The following is a 20,056-nucleotide window of genomic DNA, read 5'->3' as shown; positions in this document are numbered from 1 at the left end:
ATTTATGTGAATCAATAATCAATGGAAATGACCTGGTCAATCGATGAATAAGCATTTATTAAGTAACTTCTATACTAGGGATACAAAGACAAACCTCTTTGCCAATTAGAGGCCCACATTTTGATCAGAAGGTTCCTCCTCTCAGATCTTCCATTAAAGGAGGTCCCTTGGCAGTTCTCTGAACTTCTCTATTTTGCCCCCTCTCCCTTTCAATATGTAGACTTTTTACATATTTTTCCCCTCTTAAAAAATAAGATCTCACTAATGCAATGCATTATTGGTGGAATTGAGAACTAATCTAACCTTTCTGGAGAGCAACTTGGAATTATGACAAAGAGTAATAAAAACATGCTTACTCTTTAATCCAGCAATACCACTACTGGGCCTATACCCTGAAGAGATCATGAAAAAGGGTAAAAATCCTACATGTAAAAAAATATTCTTCAAAACAGCTCTTTTTTTGTAGTGGCAAAGAATTGGAAATTGAGGGGATGTCCATCAGTTGGGGAATGGTTAAACAAATTGTTGTATACGTATGTATGGGCACTATTGTTCTATAAGAAATCATGAGGGATGGGAGATTTCAGAAAAGCCTGGAAAGCCTTGCATGAATTGATACATGGTTATACATATAGATGCATGGTTATAAATTATATAAGATTGCTTTCTGTCTGGGGAGGGGAGAAGGAAAGGAGGGCCTTGCCAAAAAAAAGATTGATAAAAATTGCTGCAACATAGTTGGAAAAACAAATAAAAGATCTTTAAATTTTTTTAAAAAGAAAAGAAGGTCTCAAAGAACAGATATTCTCTTCCTTTTTGTCTGAATGTGCACTCCTAGCATTTAATATAGTTTAAGAGGCTGTGAGCACTAAATAAATGCTAGATGACTTGACTTCAGACAACAATGAAAAAAAAAAGCTCCTACCCTCAAGAAACCTACATTCAATAAAGACAGAAAACAGATACATAACCAAGCATATCACAAGCGCAGGTAATTGAGAAGAAGATGCCTCATGTAGGAGTTTGAGCTGTGCTTTAAAAAAAGCCAAAGAATTACCAGACAGAGACATGGGGGAAAAGCATAGTAAAAAACAAGGTAGGAAGAAAATAAGTTCCTTCTAAGACTGGAAAGAGAGAGTGGAATCAAGCTGTCAAGGGTATTACATGTCAAACACTAGAACTTGTATTTGATCCTAGAAGAAATCACATGATCAAACATGTGCTTTAGTAATCTTGCTTACTTTAGGAAAGCATGGGTTGGATAAAGGTAATAAGACTTGAGAAGTAAAAAACCAATTAGGAATACTATAATAGCCTGGGTGAGTGATGATGAGGGCTTGAACTAGGATAGTGGGATATAAGTAAAAAAAACACAGATTTCGAATAACCTGGAAGCAGAATAGACAAGATATGGAAATTAACTGCATGTAAACAGCAAGGGAGGATTTGTGGTTGAGGTCAATTAACAACTGGAACCTATTTCTTATACGTAAAACAAGACTGTTATAAAGAAACACTTTGTAATCATTAAAACACCATAGAAATGAGTTATAACTATTACAGAAAGATAGTTTGCCTCCAAAGTACATCTTTACACATCAGGAATAGTCTTTTGAATGAGGGATGGAGAAATAAGATCTTATACCCAATCTTGCAGTCTTTTTTAAAGTAATTTTAGAATTTTAGAATTTACAGTTTTAGAAAAGAGTAACCTGTAGGTGCAGAGGTAGTCTGGATTGGCCGTTTTTTTGGTCAGAAATTGGTTTTTTATTTCTTCATTGTGATTTTTCAAGTGTGTATATACACACACACACACACACACACACACACACACACACACAGAAGCTAAGTCAATTCCTTTGGAAAACATTTTCTGGCAGAAGAGGAGTACAAACAGCCTCAATTCCCATTATTTTTAGTTCTATCATCCAAGGGGGGATAGAAATAACCCAAGTTTCCCCCCAAAGCAGACAGATATCACACTCATGAACCTTACACTGGATCCAAGATTTATTAATCCTGCTTCTAGTATTGGTCCAAAGTAGGATTTGTGGCCTTTGTTTATGGAATAGAGTCTCCAGAATGTAGTCTCATATCTCTGTGAGTTCAAGATAGAGCTCAAGCATCATTTTCTCCATGATGTCTTCTCAAATTACCTTGTAATCAACTATTTTGTATTCATTTGTATTTGTATATACGTAGATAATTGTCTCCTGGTGAGTAGGGACTGTTATATTTGTATTATCTATTTTAATTGTTGATCGATTCATTAATTGGCACCGCCTTGGAGAGTGAAATAAAACGCTCTTGGCAACCTTTTGCCAAAGTCCCAAGATGAAGAGTTAAAAAGTCAGTAAGGAAGATAACAGCTAAAGGAAATCAGAAACTGATCATACAGAGTGAATCTATACTAAGTCAACCCTGTCAACTGGTCCTCACTCTGTATTCTTATTCTTTTACCTCCCGGCTTGTATATCCCTAGATGCCTAACAGTGATCTCAAAGTTAAGGTTAAAAAGGGAGAAAACCTGTTCTAAAATGGAGTCAAGGGAAGGACAGCAAGGGTAGAAGTAACAACAACTGTGCTTTTCTCTCTACAGAATCTGGACTTTGCTGCTAATGCAGGGAAGATAGAAGAAGAAAGTGGTTTGTCCAAGGGAGAGGCAGAAGGAAGAGGAGGCTGACTCAGCAGGCCAGGAGCAGTCCACAGCCTGTTCTGGGAGTAGCCTGCCATCTGCTGGGCACCCAGAGAATTGCACTGATCCAATGAAGCTCTCCAAGGGTATTGGTTTTTTTCTCTCCAAAGGTTAACTTTCCCCACCTGCCATCTTCTCCAGGCTATAGAAATTTAAGTGGATAACGTAGATTCATAAAGCAACGTGGAAAAATGAGAATGATTCCATAAAAACAAAAGAAATCAATTAAATTCTTGCTTAAATAATAAAGAGCCTTTCCATTTGGACCTAAACAAAGACATATTATTAAATAATTCAGGGAAACTGACCAGGTATGAACAAGTATTTATAATCTTCAAAAACCTTCTTAACATAAAGCTCTCTACCAATTAGCTTCTTTGGACTTGATAAAGACATTTCCAAAAATATAAAATGCAACATCTCTAAACAATATGACATGGGATAAGTCACTAAGCTCAAATTTACCTGAAGGTAAAAGGAGAACTTCTACTCTGCTTCACCACTCCTTCCACCCCCCCCCCCAAGAAATCATGGTCAGCAGAGGTGAAAACAAAAATAAAATCACAGTCTAAGGAATAGTTAACATGCTGATCTTAGGGAGATGTGGATTTAACATAGTGTCACTTGATACCCTTTCACAGAAACTTGGAAGCTTGCCAGTTAGAGAGAGCAAGCTTAACTACCAAAAATAATCTTCCCCGTGTTTAAATATTTACAGAAAGCAAGACAAATCCTGATACTTCTACTTCTACTATGATCTACCATCAACTTCCTTATACAGTTATCCTAGAGCTATCACTAGATACTGGGACACTTTTACAGCAATAACTAGACTTCTTACCTTGCCTTCCACCCCCATCCTAAGTCCTGTAAAATATCTCTAAATGCATCTGTTAGGACACACTATATTACTATTACTTAACCTTTTAGAATATTCCCATCTATATAAAGCAAAAAGATATGAAATGAGTTTTAAAAGAATGATAAACCACTAAATACAAGCAAAAGTAAACCAAAGCAACTTTGAGGTTTCATCTCACAATCAACAAATTGGAAGAAAAAAAAGGATCTAGGGACTATTGATAGGACTGTGGCACAACTAATTCAGTATTGGTGGATCTATGAATTGATACAACCATTTAGGGAAACAACTGGAGTTATGTGTGATAAAAGTGACTAATTTTACTCATACCCTTTGATCTACCAAAAATCATTAACAATCTTGTTTACATTTGTATACATATATATATATGTATATATATATATGATATAGAAAACAAAGTGGATATCAGATACATAAAGCAATGGGGAAAGAGAGGATGACTATAAAAACTAAAAAGAAATCAACTAAATTCTTCTTGCTTAAATAACAAAGATCCTATCCACTTAGATCTAAACAAAAAAGACACATTATTAAATAACTTGGGAAACTGAACAGGTATGAACAAGTATATATATTCTTCATAAATGTTCTTAACATAAGGCTCTCTACCAATTTGCTCCTTTGGACTTTTAAAATACAGAAAGCCAAGTAGTATATGTAGAGTGCTGAACGTGTTATTGGGAGGACCAGCCTTTGAAATCCACCTCCCATGTGACTGTTTGATTCTGAGAAAGTTACTGGACGTCTCTAATGTTCAGTTTCCTCATCTGATCAAATGAGATACAATACATAAAACACTACACATTATTATATTCATTTTTATGATACTTTTAGTGGTATTAATGAACTGGTAAAAAAAAAAAAGGGTGTTTATTTTGTCCATCCTCCACTGAGCTATCAAATTTTATCTTCCTAAAGTGTAGATATAATCATGTCAATTCCCAGGTGGCATTCACAGCCCTTCCTAACCTGGCTTCCTTGTACCTTTTCATTCTTCTTAAAACTTGCTCCGCCCCCCCCCCCCTTTCATCCAGCCACACTGGTCTCCCACTTCACCAATTTTCATTGCTGTGAATGAATGCTCTCTCTTCCTCATTTCCTTCAAGTCCCAGATAAAACCCTATCTTTTACAAGAAACTTTTCTAGATTTCCGTTAAGGCTAATGCCTTCCTCTGATTCATCCTGTATATATATATATCTTGTTTGTTTTTCATGCTTTCACTCCCCCATTAGACTGGGAGCTCCTTGAGAACAGGGATTGGTTTTTGGAATATTTTTTCTTTCTTTGTATCTTTAGCACAATGACCAGTACAGAATGAACACTTAAAAATGGTTGCTAGATTTACCAAATGAAGAATAAATGAAATGATATATGAAAATACTGGAAGATGTTATGGTACAAAACAACAAATAAGGAATTTAAAAAAAAAAGATGGAAAGATTTAAATAAACTGTTGTTGAATGTAAGTAAAACACAATTCATTACTATCACATAAATGAAAATTTCACCAAAGAGGCCAAACTTTGTAACCATATCATATTTTAATCAAATACATACCCCTTGAATACATACCCAAATACATACCCAACTGTAATGAAATAGCACTGTGTTGTAAGATAATGAATGAGGAATACAGAGAGACAATGACACACATAAACTGAATCTAAGCAAAGGAAGAGTCAAAAAAATAAACAATAAACTTTACAATGTAAATGGAAAGAACAACCTCTACAAAACACTAAAAAAAAAAAAAAAAAAAATGAATGTTTTAAGATACTATCAATATGGCCCCAAAGAAAAGATGGGAAGACATCTTCCCACACTCCTTTGTAGAGGTAGGAAGTTCATGTATATGGAATACTGAATATATTTTTGATATGTTAATCAGTTTTGTTGATTTTTCCTTAAAAATTTTTGTTATATGTATGGTCTAGGGGGAGGAAGAGAGCTACTGGGAGGAATTCTGATGATGTAAAACAATATACCAATCAAATTTATTTTACGGGGGTGGCTAGGTGGCGCAGTGGATAAAGCACTGGCCCTGGAGTCAGGAGTACCTGGGTAGGTGGCGCAGTGGATAAAGCACTGGCCCTGGAGTCAGGAGTACCTGGGTTCAAATCTGGTCTCAGACACTTAATAATTACCTAGCTGTGTGGTCTTGGGCAAGCCACTTAACCCCATTTGCCTTGCAAAAAAAAAAAACCTAAAAAAATTTATTTTATGAAACAAGAAAAACCTTTCTCCTTTTGGTTGAGAGATAGGGTACTTTGGAGTCAGAATGCTGCATGCATTATCAGTTATGATTACTATAGTTGTTTTTGCTAGACTGTTTCTTTGACACAATACAGGTTGAGAATGCCTATTCTATAAAAGTAAAATTAATTAATTAAAATTAATTTTTCCTTTAAAAAAGAGAACAAACATAAATCTATTTTCTTATGGCATTTCCTGGTCCAGTTGACTCACTCCAATGGAACATCTTTTTATCAAAACCATTTTGGAAACCAAAGCAGCATTTTTGTCCTAAACTCAAGTAGTTCATCTTTGAAGTGCTAATTCTACCATTCGCTGAAGATGAGATAGGTTCAAGGAGGGTGATGGAAAAACCATAAATGTGTATTGGCACCAAAATATTGATTTGTCCAACATGCATACTGTTGCCAACTTAATCCCTCTAAAGTACAAATCCCATTAAATTACTACTCTCCTTAAAAACCTTTTCAGAATACAAATTGCCTATCAAATTAATTCTAGGTTCAGCATGGTTCTAAAGTCCCTCTTTAACATTGTCTCATCTTCTTTTTTACAGGATCAGTTCTCAATATTTCACCTCAGGTGTGTGCTGGAGTCAGCTCAACTGCCTAAAGAATCAAATGTTAAATTTTCAGTGTGACTTTCTGGAGAGCAGTCTGGAACTATGCTCAAAGGGCAACAAAAATGTGCATACCCTTTGATCCAGCAATACCACTAATAGGCCTATACCCTGAAGAAATGATGAAAAATGGTAAAAAAACATCACTTGTATGAAAATATTCATAGCAGCCCTGTTTGTGGTGGCAAAGAAGTGGAAATCAAGTAAATGTCCTTCAACTGGGGAATGGCTTAGCAAAATGTGGTATATGTATGTCATGGAACACTACAGTTCTATTAGAAACCAGGAGGGATAGGAATTCAGGGAAGCCTGGAGGGATTTGCATGAACTGATGCTGAGTGAGATGAACAGAACCAGAAAAACGCTATACACCCTAACAGCAACATGGGGGTGATGATCAACCTTGATGGACTTGCTCATTCCATCAGTGCAAGAATCGGACAATTTGGGGCTGTCTGCAATGGAGAATACCATCTGTATCCAGAGAAACAACTGTGGAGTTTGAACAAAGACCAAGGACTATTCCCTTTAATTTAGGGGAAAAAAAAAAAAAGCTGATATCTAGTCTTGATTGTCTGGTCTTGCTATCTCTTTTATTTTATGTTTCTTCCTTAGGGATATGATTTCTTTCTCATCACATTCAAATTGATCAATGTATACAATAGAAACAATGTAAAGACTGGCAAACTGCCTTCTGTGTGGGGGTGGGGGGATGGAAGTAATAAATAAAATCTTTAAAAAAAATTTTTTTCCAGTGTGAGCATTCACACCTCTCAGGAAATACTAGAAATCAGGGCTTGATTATTTTGCTGACTATACAGATTTAAGGAAGTAATGAAGAAAATGTTAATAAAGCAGATTATACTTAAAAGTATGCCATTGGGGGGGGGCCGTTAGGTGGCACAGCTGAGTCAGGAGGACTTCAGACACTTAATAATTACCTGTGTAGACCTTGGGCAAGTCACTTAACCTCATTGCCTTAAATAAAAAATAAAGTATGCCATGCATGTATTTTCAAGAGTTATTAAATATTTATCAGCATACTACTGCCTACACTCAATCAAAGTGTATTTCTTACTGCCCCATGAACACATTACATACCTTTTGACTTTTATTTATGCTACTCCTTTTTGCCTGGAATGTACCTCACCCCACCCCAACCCCCCCATCTTATCAGAAGCCTTTCAAATTTTCAAAAAGTTATTTTACCTCACTACCCTTTATCACACAGCTTTTCCTGATTCCCTCCCAATTAGATAAAGCCTTTCCTGGAGGCAGAGGATGAGGAGGGGATAAAGCACCAGCTCTGGAGTCAGGAGGACCTGAATTCAAATCAGATTCAGACATTTAATAATGTGTGACCTTGGACAAGTCACTTATCCCCATTGTCTTGCTAAAAAAAAAGATATAGCCTTTCTGGCCAATGAATTTATAAGTCCTTCTTTGGTATCTATTATATAACTTGTCAGAGATATAAATTTCACAGAATTGAGGGCTTTTATTATTCTTGCTAGTATACAACATAGATTTAGGAGTCATTTAATCTGCTGAACTGATTTCTTATATCTGTCAGAGAAAACATTTATGGGTCCCTTAAACTTAACTTGGAAAAGACAAAAAAAAAAAGATGCCCTTTATAGTTATTTTTCAGTGAACAGTAGAGTTAACCAAACTTAGTACTGTAAAAGGATACAGATAAATCCCAAAGAAAGAACCAAAAAAGCAGTTCACAGTTGCCTCTCTGTAATTTTCAAGAGATTTCATCAGGTATTGGGATGCATTGCAATAGAAATGCAAAGGTCCTAGGAGGCAGAATATGAATTCTCAACTTCCTTTAGGCTTCCCTAGGGGCCATTACATTCAGCTCAGCTGCTCCAACATGTGACTTACTTCCATGTTTCCTGTGATTGCACCTGTTGTAGATTCTGTGGCGATCCTTGTTTGTCTAGGGTTACTGAGATAAGCAGGACCTCAAGGATGTCATGAAGATGTGTCTTTCAAGGACCCCATGACCCTTTACAACTCTGCTACTACTGTTAATTCTGTCCTCCTTTTCCTTAAGGTAATTCTACATAGAGCTAATTTATAGATCAGCCCCTTGGGAAGCCCCTTACAAAGGTAAGATGCAACAGGTTAGCAAAAGTTGCATAAGATCCCCTGGAGGAATCATCCTGTATTATGAGTGGCAGTGGGAGAGGCTAACAGAACAGTTTCATTTTCCCTCTTCCCATATTTATTTTGAGATGGAAGAAATGAAGTTCCCAGGAGAGATCTTCCTGTATAAGAACTTGACCTTGCTTCTTTCAAGGATAGAGAAAATGATTTAGTTTCAGTTTCAATATCCTCTTAATTTTAAAAAAGGACTCATTTGTTTTTTTAAAGGGTATCGATCGTATAATATATTATTTATTATTTCTCTTTAAAGACAACCTTTCTTACATCTGATTCAATGGTTTTTTTCAAGATTTTTTTGCTTAATTATTTGATATCTTTGTCCCCTCAATTTTGCAAGCACAGAGTAGGTGCTCATTAAGAGCACATACCTTTTCTTTCACTTCCCTTTTTATTCTAGGTGACTTTTGTTCATTAGAACACTTTTAGAAATTAAGTAGTGGAATTTTGTCCTATATCAAGCTTTCTTATGAACTGCTCCTTTTTATGCACTCTTCAGTCCAGGTAGATTGGCCTTGCTGTTTCTTATACATGTCATTCCATTTCCCTCTTTCACATGCTTGTATGCTTGGTGTGAACTTTTATTGGCTCAGTGAATACTGCTACTATAGGAAACTTTTCTTATTCCTTTTAGCTGCTGGTCCCATCTTCCAAGAAATTTCCTGTGAAAACTACCCTTTCTTCAAATCACTTCCTGTTCTAAGTAATTTTCTAAAAAAACTCAGTTAAATTGAAATTTTTTCAATTCTTTTGTAAGTGGAAATGCTATGCAATAAGTAGTCATAATTTTACTATGACTGAATACGTTCTGAGCCCAACTTAGGCATTCACATACACAACAGACCTTGGATACTCAAGGTCTTTCTTCTATTGCCTGTGTATGTTTATATCAGTCACTCAATTGTTTGGTTGTTGCTAGTCCTTCATTATTGAAGAAGACTGAACCGGACATCCCTGGGTTAGAGACAAGGCACAGTGTGTATATGCTTGGAATGTTCCACCACAGACCAAGCACATGGACTATTTGTGCTTGGCACACGGTAGAGCATTCCAAGCACATATGATCCATGTGCTCTCCTGGGATGGAATCACAAAGTCAATAAACATTTGGGCTAGGTTTCATATAAAGAAAGGCAAATGGGTAAGACAACATTCAAGTGACAAAATACAAACCACACACACACACACACACACACATAAGAGATAAACTTGAGGAAATGCACTATTATGAAGAAGGATCAGAAAAAGTTCCATATAGAAAGTGGAATTTTAGCTAGGACTTCAAGGAAGCCAAAAGGTAAGGAGGAAGAGGATTTCAAGCCTGGGGAACAATTTGTAAAAGCCAAGAGATGAGTGTTGTGTTCAAGGAACAGCAAGAAGGCCAGTATCACTGGACTACAAAGTATAAGATGTAAGAAGACTCAAATAGTAATGTGTGGGCAGGGGATAAGGGACTTTTTTTTGTTTCTGGAAGTGAGAGGGAGTCAATGGAGTTTACTAAATGAGGGGGGAGGGAGGTGATATGGTCAGACTTCCAATTTAGAAAGATCATTTTTGCGGCATGGTGGAGTCTTGTCTTGGAATGGGAGCTCCTGTATAAGACCAACTGGAGATTCTTGCAAAGTTCTCAATAGGGAGTAAAGAAAATCTGCATCAAGAGTTGTGCCAGTCAGGGTGGAGCCAAGATGGCAACAAGAGAGAGGATCAAGTCTTAGGCACTCTCTCATAAAACTTCAATACTAAGGACTCTAACTAAACTTTCCAGAGACAGAACCCACAGAGGGACCCAGTGAGGCAGTTCTCCTACTCAAGGTAAACTGGAAAAGAGCAGAAAGGCTCTGCTCCCTGGGGTCGGAGGGGCGGCCAGTCAGAGGGGTGGCCTGCCAGAGTGAAAGAACTTCAGCCTCCCGGAGGCAGCCCCACGGCAATGGAAGCTGAGGCTCACAGCAGGGGGGAGTCTCCTGACCTCTGCCCCAGGGAGCACCAGGCACAACTTGGGGAAACAGCAGGGGACCTGTGCCAGAGCAAGCACTTGGAGCCCAGCCCTCAGGGCACACAGCCAGCAGCCTGTTCAGCTCAGCTGAGTTCCAGGAACCAGAAGCAGGCGGAGCCTGTAAGCAGGAGCCCCAGGGTATGAGCCCATTGAGCTGAGAGAGGGTAGTGAAGAGAGACTGCAGAGCTCTGTCCTCTGCCCCTGGAACAGGGCTCTGGGGCTCTGACTACATTCAGATCCTGATTGCAGTCTAGGCCCCCCCATAGGACAGCACCCCCAACTCAGCCCCGTGGAAGAGGGATGTGCTTGTGTTCATTCACAGACCAGGAGGGAGGACAGAGCCTCACACACTGAGACCCCTGTGGGAGTGTCTCAAAAGCTCAGGAAGCACCCCAAAACCAGGCTCAGTCTCAGAAATGAGTACACAGAGAAAAAAGAGGAACACCATTGAGAAATACTTTGCCTGTGAGGCCAAGAAAGATCAAAAAACTCAATCTGAAGATGAGGAAGCACAAGCTCCTGTATCTAAAGACTCCAAGAAAAACAAAAATTGGGCTCAGGCTATGACAGAGCTCAAAAAAGACTGAAAATCAAATGAGGGAGATAGAAGAAAAACTGGGAAAAGAAATGAGGGAGATGCAGGAAAAACATGAAAATGAAGTCAGCAGCCTAGTCAAGGAAATCCAAAAATTGCTGAAGAAAATAAGCATGCTAAAAACCAGCTTAGGTCAAATGGATAAAACAGTTCAAAAAGTTAATGAGGAGAAGAATGCTTTAAAAAGCAGAATTGGCCAAACAGAAAAAGAGATAAGAAAGCTTTCTAAGGAAAACAAATCCTTCAAAGAACAGAACTCAGAGAGATTGCTGAATTTATAAGAAATCAGGACTCAATACTTCAAAACCAAAAGAATGAAAAATTAGAAGAAAATGTGAAACATTTCATTGAAAAAACAAATGATATGAAAACAGATTTAGGAAAGATAATTTAAAAATATAGGAATACCTAAAAGTCATGATCAGGAAAAGAGCCTTGACATCATTTTCAAAGAATTACTATAGGAAAATTTCCCTGATATCCTAGAAGCAGAGGGCAAAATAGAAATGGAGACAATCCACAGATCCCCCAGAGAAAGAGATCAAAAAAAAAAAAAAAAAAACAACCCCCAGGAAAATTATAGCCAAGTTCCAGAACTCCCAAGTCAAAGAGAAAATATTACAAGCAGCCAGAAGGACACAATTCAAGTACCGTGGAGCTGCAATCAAGATCTCACAGGACTTAGCAACTACATTAAAAGCTCGTAGGGCTTGGAATATAATATTCCGGAAGGCAAAAGAACTTAGAATGCAACTGAGAATCAACTACCCAGCAAAACTGAATGTCTTCTTCCAGGGGAAAAGATGGACTTTCAATGAACCAGGGGAATTTCAAATGTTCCTGTTGGAATGGCCAGAGTTGAACAGAAGGTTTGATCTTCAAATATAGTACTCAGGTGAAGCATAGAGATTGGAGGAGAAGGGGAAAATATGAGGGACTTAATGATGATGAACTGCATGTATTCCTGCATAGAAAAATGACACTGATAATACTCATATGAACCTTCTCAATTAACAGAGCAGGTAGAAGGAAATTTTATAGATGAAGCACAGGAGAAAGCTAAATTTGAAGATAAAATATGGTGTGTAAAAATGGAATCAATAGAAAAAAGGGAAATGTAATGGGAGAAAGAAAAAGGAGGGGGAATAGACCAAGATATTTCATATAATAAGATTTTTCTTTATTACAATGAGCTATTGCAATGATATGGAAGGGGAGAAGGCAAGGGGGAATGAGAGAATCTTTACTCTCATCAGAGGTGGCTAGGAGAGGAAACAGCATATATATACTCAATGGGGTATAGGCATCTGGAGTAAGAAGGAGGGGGGAACGGGAATGGGGTAGGGATGTGAATGATGGAGGAGAGGATGGACCATGGGGAGAGAGTGGTCAGATATAACACATTTTCTTTTTTACTTCTTGCAAGAGGCTGGGAGTGGATGGCCTGTCTGGGACCATAGGGCTAGGTGGATGCTGGGCCTAAGAGGTGGCATGGGGGCTTGGGGCCTCTTGGCCCCAGGGCCAGGGACCTGTCTGCTGCACCACTCAGCTACCCTACAGCAGAGTCAGAGTGAAAGGAGAGAGAAAATATAGTACATGGTAGTGGAGAAATATGAAAGGAGGGAGTTGCGATCAGCAATGGCAACGTTGGAAAAATATGGAAGTAACTTTTGTGATGGTCTTATCATAAAGAATGCGATCCACCCGTGACAGAGTTGGTGGTGTTGGAACACAGACTGAAGCACATTTTTTATTGTTATTGTTTTTGGGGGGAGTGCAGGGTAAATGGGGCTGGGTGGCCTGCCTGGGGCCACATAGTGGGGTGATTGTTGGGTGTCTGAGGCCAGATTTGGATCCAGGTGCTCCTGGCTCAAGGGCCAGTGCTCTGTCCACCACGTGGCCGCCCCTACTATTATTACTATTTTACTTTATTTGGGGTCTTTTTTTTTCTTTTTTTGGTTTTTGCAGGGCAGTGGGGTTGGGGTGGCTTGCAAGTCACACAGCTGGGTGATTGTTGGGTGTACGGGGCCGGATTTGGGTGCGGGTACTCCTGGCTCCAGGGCTGGTGCTCCATCCACTGCGACATTTGGCCATACCTACAATTACTACTATTATTTTTTTTATTTTAATTTTAATTTTTTTCTCTCCCCTTTATCGCTCAAGTGAGTTTATCTTTTGGGGGGGAGGGGGTACTTTGTTTACTCTAAACCAAGAATATTTTATTAATGTATAAAAAAATTATCTGTACAAAATGAGAATAAATATTTTTTAAAAATTATGCAATCAAAAAAAATTCTCCACTGACCACTTCCAAAAAAAAAAAGTTGTGGCAGTGTCAGAGGAAAGAAGAGAATGTAGATGAAAAATGTTATAAATATCAGTCAAATCAACAGTCTACTATGTGCAAAGGACACAAATATGAAAAAAAAAAAGAAAGGGGCTTACAGTCTAAGGGGAGGGGGAGGAGATAAAAGACAAAAAAAGAAAAGCCAAGAGAAGGTGGGGAAGGAGAAGGGACCAGACTTCACTGCAGTATAGTGGAGAAATCAGGCAGAGAAGCCACAAAGTAATGTAACCAGGTAAGATATTCTGTGTTGAGCTCCCACCTTAAATGGAGGTTTCTAGTTCATGGCCCCACACTACAATCAGAGAAGCAGGAGTTCCAAAACTGGGGGGGGGGGGGGGGGGGGGGCAGAGTGACAGTGAGGAGTTAAAGATAATACCTAGGTTCTAAGACTACATCCCTGAAGATAGTGGGAAGAGAGGAGCATGTAGGTGGTGCAATAGATAGAATACCAGCCCTGCAGTCAGGAGGATCTGAGTTCAAATGTGGCCTCAGACATTTAATAGTTACCTGGCTGTGTGACCTTGGGTAAGTCACTTAACTCCACTGGCTTAAATAAAAAAATTTTTTTTACAAGATAGTGGGGGAAGAGAAGTCAGGAAGAAGAGAATTTTGTAATGTGCATACACTTTGATCCAGCAATACCACTATTGGGTCTATACCTTGAAGAGATTATGAAAAAGGGTAAAAACATCACTTGTACAAAAATATTCATAGCAGCCCTGTTTGTAATGGCAAAGAATTGGAAATTAAGTAAATGTCCTTCAATTGGGGAACGGCTTAATAAACTGTGGTATATGTATGTGATGGAAAACTATTGTGCTACTAGAAACCAGGAGGGATGAAAATTCAGGGAAGCCTGGAAGGATTTGCATAAACTGATGCTGAGTGAAATGAGTAGAACCAGAAAAAACATTGTACACCCTAACAGCAACATGGGGGTGATGATCAACCTTGATGGACTCATTCCATCAGTGCAACAATCAGGGACAATTTTGGGCTTTCTGCAATGAAGAATACCATCTGTATCCAAAGAAACAACTGTGGAGTTTGAAGAAAGACCAAAGACTATTACCTTTAATTTAAAAAAAAACCATTATCTTATTATGAAATCTTGCTATCTCTTATATTTTATAATTTTTTCTTCTTAAGGATATGATTTCTCTCAACACATTCAATTTAGATCAATGTATAGCATGTAAACAATGTAAAGACTAACAGACTGCCTTCTGTGGGAGGGAAGCAAGACTGGGGATTTCTCAGTCCATCATTGTTTGCCATTTTCTTCTGTTTATTTTTATCTCCAGTCCCAATTCCTGGGTTAGGAGTTTGAATTTATGTCCCAAACTTCTGCTACAGTTATCAGGTCTTATGTCTTGCTTTGGCTCTGGCCCAGGCAGCCTAGATGCTGAGTCAGGGTCTGGATTGCTGCTTGGAGTTAATTTTCTGTCAATGATGCTAGATGTTCCAGAGCTGCTCCACCTGTGGGACAATAATTCTTTGCACTGCAACTTCCAAACTTGTTTCCATTCTGGTCTTGCGCAGGATTTTGGCAGGCTATCAATTTCTGGACTGAATATAATTCTATTTTTAGAGTCTAACTGAGATATTGGGGTGGGGGTATGGGCTCTGCTAGGTCCTAAAACAATGACATCTTCCTACCATCTCCCTTTTCCACACAATACAGATTGAGAGCTAAGTTTTTATGGAGGAAAACAATATGGGTGTGGCAGAAAGAACAGGAGACAGAAGATTCACATTAAGCACAGGTTGTAGGAACTAGAAAGTCTTTTAGAGATAAACTAATAGGTATGTGGTTTAAGTACTAGATGTACAAAAAAGGCCCATTATAATAATTATTTAAAATTGTGTTTTGGCTCATTTTCAAAGTTTGTATTCAAAGTAAAGTTTGAATTTTAGTTTCTTTAGTTTCTCTGAAAAAATGCAATTTATGATTGAGTATAAATTAATCAATGAAAGGGCATTTAATGTGTCAGTATCGGCTGTCAAATCTGGGAACTATTCCAGCCATCCTGGAAAACATTTTGAAATTATGTAGAAAAAGGCACAAAAATTTTTCTTATTCGTTTCTTTCACAGATTCTATTGCTAAGTATCCCTAAGGATATCAAAAAGAATGGTTCCATGTACACAAAAATATTCATAATTGCACTTTGTTGAGTTAACAAGAAACTGGAAGCAAAGTAAATACTCATCAACTGAAGAATGGATAGAGAAAATGGTACCTCTGTATGTGTTGAAATATTACTGAATATAAAGAATATTACTATACATCATAATGATGAATATGAAGAATAAAGTTTTGAAAGAATGGGAACATTAGATGAATTGATGCAAAGCTGAGTGAAGGGAGGCAGCTAATAGCACAATGGATATAACTGGAAAATAAAAGGAAAGACTCCTTCCTGAGTTCAAATCTGGCTTTAGTCACCTATTAGTTGCATGACCCTTGGGAAGTCACTTAACCTGTTTTCTCATCTGAAAAATGAGTTGGAGAAGAAAATGGCAAACCATTCCAGTATCTTTGCTAAGAAAATCCCAAAAGAGGTCACAAAATGTCATTGAGTAAGCAGAATTAAGGGAAAAAAATATATCCAAAAGGTACAATGGATGTGGAAAATATAAAATGAAACTCAACCCTGTGCAATTATAATGCCCATACTTGGACTGATGAAGAATTGAATAGAAGATAGTGCTCTCCCTTTTATTCAGAAGTTGAGGGACTATGGAAAATATAGAATATATTGTTTGACTCAGTTGATGTGTTTGTATGGTTCTGCAGACCTGCTTCTTTCTCTTTTAAAAATTGTTTGAGGCAGGTAGGTGGTACAGGGGATAGAGCACTTGTCATGGAGGGGGACTTGAGGTCAAATCCAGCCTCAGACACTTAATAATTACCTAGCTATGTAACTTTGGGCAAGTCCCTTAAATCTGCAAAAAAGAAAAAAGAAAAAAAATGAAAAGAAAAGAAATATCTTGCTAAGAGATAGTTTCTATGACCAAAGGGCAATAAAACTGTGCTCTGATCCAGCAATACTACTGGTCTGTATCCCAAAAGATCATAAAAGGGAAAAAGACATGTACAAAAAAAAATTTTAAGTAGCTCTTTCTATAGTGCAAAAAATTGGAAATTGAGGGGATATCCATCAATTGGGGAAGGGCTGAACAAATTGTGGTATGTGAATGCATTTAGTACTATTGTTCTGGAAGAAATAAGAGTGAACTTCAGAAAAGCCTGGAAAGACTTGCATAAAGTGAACAGAAGAACACTGTACATAATAACAGCATCGCTGTGAGATCATCAACTAGGATGGATACAACTCCTCTCAGCAATTCAGTAGTGATCAAGGACAACCCTGAGAGTCCTTGAGTGAGAGAAATAGAGAGAGAGAGAGATTATAGAAAATGCCATTCACATCCACAGGAAAAAACTATGAAGTCTGAATGCATACCAAAGCATACTATACTCACTTTTTCTTTCTTTCTCATAGCTTTCTTCCCCTTTAGTCCTAATTCTTCGTTTACAACATAACTAATATGGAAACATGTTAAACAACATTGTACAAGAACAAACTCTATCAGATTGTTTGCTCCCATGGGGAGGGAGAAGAGACAGGGAGGGTGGTAGAAAAATATGGAAGTAAAAACTTGCAAGGATGAATGCTGAAAACTATTTTTGTATATAATTGGAAAAAATAAGTAAAAGAAAAAAGAGAGTTTGCTGGGCAGGAGTAGAGAAAGGTTTTATTAAGAAATGAAAATTAGATTTTTTTTTAAAGTGGTACCAAACACAGAAGATGCTTAATATACTGGGGATTGCTGATGATGCAATTCAGACCTTCCCAATTTTAAAGCAAAACCTGAAATTTGACATTGTAGAATTTTATGTTTGTAAAATCATATTAATTTTAACCCACCTTCCTAAATCAATTGATAAGGATTCTCTCCCACCATTTGGAGTTAAGCCAATTCAACAGCTTAAACAGATACAAATGATCTCTCTAAGGAATTAGACTGAACCAAATCTACAAGTAGAACTGGAAATCTTCAGAGGTAAAAAACAGAAGTAAATGAAGCATAAAGGCATAGAAACCTTACAGTCCTTACACAAATATGCATCACTTTGAGGTAGATAAGTGAGGTGCTACTGTCATAACAGGACTATCACGGTACCACCTAAGAAATCTACTAATGCTATCTGAATGTTTCTGTTTTAATCCAAGTCACATTAAAAAATCATAATTGCAGAGAATGAAATATTATACAAATCAATAAGCCTAAACATGTTCCCTGGATCAGTGAGTTACAACTCCCTCACTAGTTTATTTATTGCATATTCCCTTTGGCATCTAAAGCCTAATACAAATAATGCAATATTTCTCAAACTGTATTTTATACAGTTTATATAGTTAATAGTTTTTCAGTCAGAAACTTTTGATGTTAACATATTAAATTATTATCTTATTATTATAATATATATTATCAAAATATATCATTTTCTAAGAGCCCATGTTACACAAAAAAATGTAGCAACACAATTTGTTGGAGAACTGAAAGGAAACTAAAACCAATCAACTGGAAAATGTGACAGTGAACAAAATTTGGTATAGGAATGTATTAGAAGATGCTGATCTATGCACAAAGTAGTGGTTACTGATCCCTGACAAATGTTCTGTTACTATCATATTTGAAAAATGGAAGAATACAGGTGTGGAATGAGACATATAAACATGGCCAATGTTTTGATTCATTTTTGTTTGTTTTGCTCCAAAATTTGCCCTATATTTAGTCTAATGCTTTTCATCCCCAGAATATTAATTTAGTATGTATGGACTATTATGTATATATTATTAGCATTATTAGGGTTTCAAGTCTTATAATGTTTTATGGCCAAATTCATTTGATAAAGTCATCATGAGACAACCAGGGGAACAGTGGATAGAGTACCAGGCCTACTCAGGAAGAGGCATCTTCTTGAGTTCAAAGCTTACCAGCTCTAACCCTCAAGTCATTTAACCTTGTGCCTGTTTCCTCATCTATAAAATGAGCTCTAGAAAGAAATGGGAAACCACTCTAGTATCTTTGCCAAGAAAATTGACCCAACTGAAAGACTGAAATGACTAAACAACAACAACAAAACTATCATGGAAGAAAACCATTAGCCCAACAGTATTTTTTAATGAGGTTCAGGAAATTGAGGAGGTACTAAATAGGACCAGTATCACTTCTCAAATTCTAGCACAATGTATTTGCTTTTGTTCCTATCCTTTTCTTGCCCTAGGTCTTCTTTTTTCAAGATTCTATTTGGAACTAGGAGGGATTCCAGTGAGTATTTCACTTAGTCAACTATTGCAAGTGAGAATGTTACAAATACTAGAAAAGTATTAGAGAATTCCCCCTTTTGTGTACAAAACCATCATCATGTTGGTTTGATGATGGTCACTATTACATTACTAATATCTTTCCAAAATCAGGCCAGATTTTGTGTTCTAACAGATACAGACCTGAAAACAAGGAAAAAGCAACCTACCATGGCAAGTTGGATTAATTTTTTTTTAATTTTTGATAGATTTTTTTGCAAGGCAATGGGGTTAAGTGGTTTGCCCAAGGTCACGCTGCTAGATAATTATTAAGTGTGAGGCCAGATTTGAACTCAGGTACTCCTGACTCCAGGGCAGGTACTCCATCCACTGCACCACCTAGCCATCCCTAAATTGGATTAATTTCTGCAACATACATCAAATATACCACTAACCACTGTATTTGACTTATCTTTTTTGATACAATTTCTTGTATTGAATATATAAGTATAATACCCCCAACCAAGTGTTATCAATGACCAGTCAGGAAAAATGCCACAAACATGCTTTATGGAACTATGTTCCACCCTCATACACACAGAAGATGCTAGAAATCAAAAAGATTAAAGTTCCTAAACCCACTATAGGGGACTTTGCAAGATGGCACAATCCCAAAGCTTGGAGTCTGACAAACCAACCAGACCAACAAGAGATTGACTCAAAAAGCATATTACAGACTTATCAACTATATGTATTGAGGCATTTTCTGGGTAGCTCACAGGATAGCTTGTACTTTCAGTGAAGGAAAGGAAAACTCTGCTTTGTAGCTTGGCATCATAGGGCTTCATGACTATGAACACAAATATTTCTTATTGTGGGTACCTATTATATTCCTCCCTTTATTGGGAGCCTCAAGTGAACAGACTATGAGAACAGCAACTATCCTAAATGAGATTAATGGCAGTCATGTGGGCCACAAGGGTGAAATGGTAGGAATATATTGTTACTATTCCTGGATTTTAATGCATGTGATGAACTTTACTTCCATTAAATGTTCCAAGTCTAGGTTTCATATAGGTATAATAATTATATTTTCCAAACCAAAAACCATGTGGTAGAGTGAAAGATATTGGTCATCTGGTTTATGAATACAACAGAACATGGTATTTTAATTTGAGACT

General features: G+C 37.4%; 1 protein-coding gene across 7 annotated transcripts in view; it reads right to left on the bottom strand.

The window, feature by feature from the left end:
* TBC1D16 (TBC1 domain family member 16) overlaps positions 1-20,056 on the bottom strand; it is a 131,431-nt gene that overhangs the window by 53,745 nt on the left and 57,630 nt on the right. The window lies entirely within an intron of this gene.

Source organism: Macrotis lagotis, chromosome 2, assembly GCF_037893015.1.
Source record: "Macrotis lagotis isolate mMagLag1 chromosome 2, bilby.v1.9.chrom.fasta, whole genome shotgun sequence".
Taxonomy (NCBI): Eukaryota; Metazoa; Chordata; class Mammalia; order Peramelemorphia; family Peramelidae; genus Macrotis; species Macrotis lagotis.
This window is presented reverse-complemented; position numbering and strand designations above follow the sequence as displayed.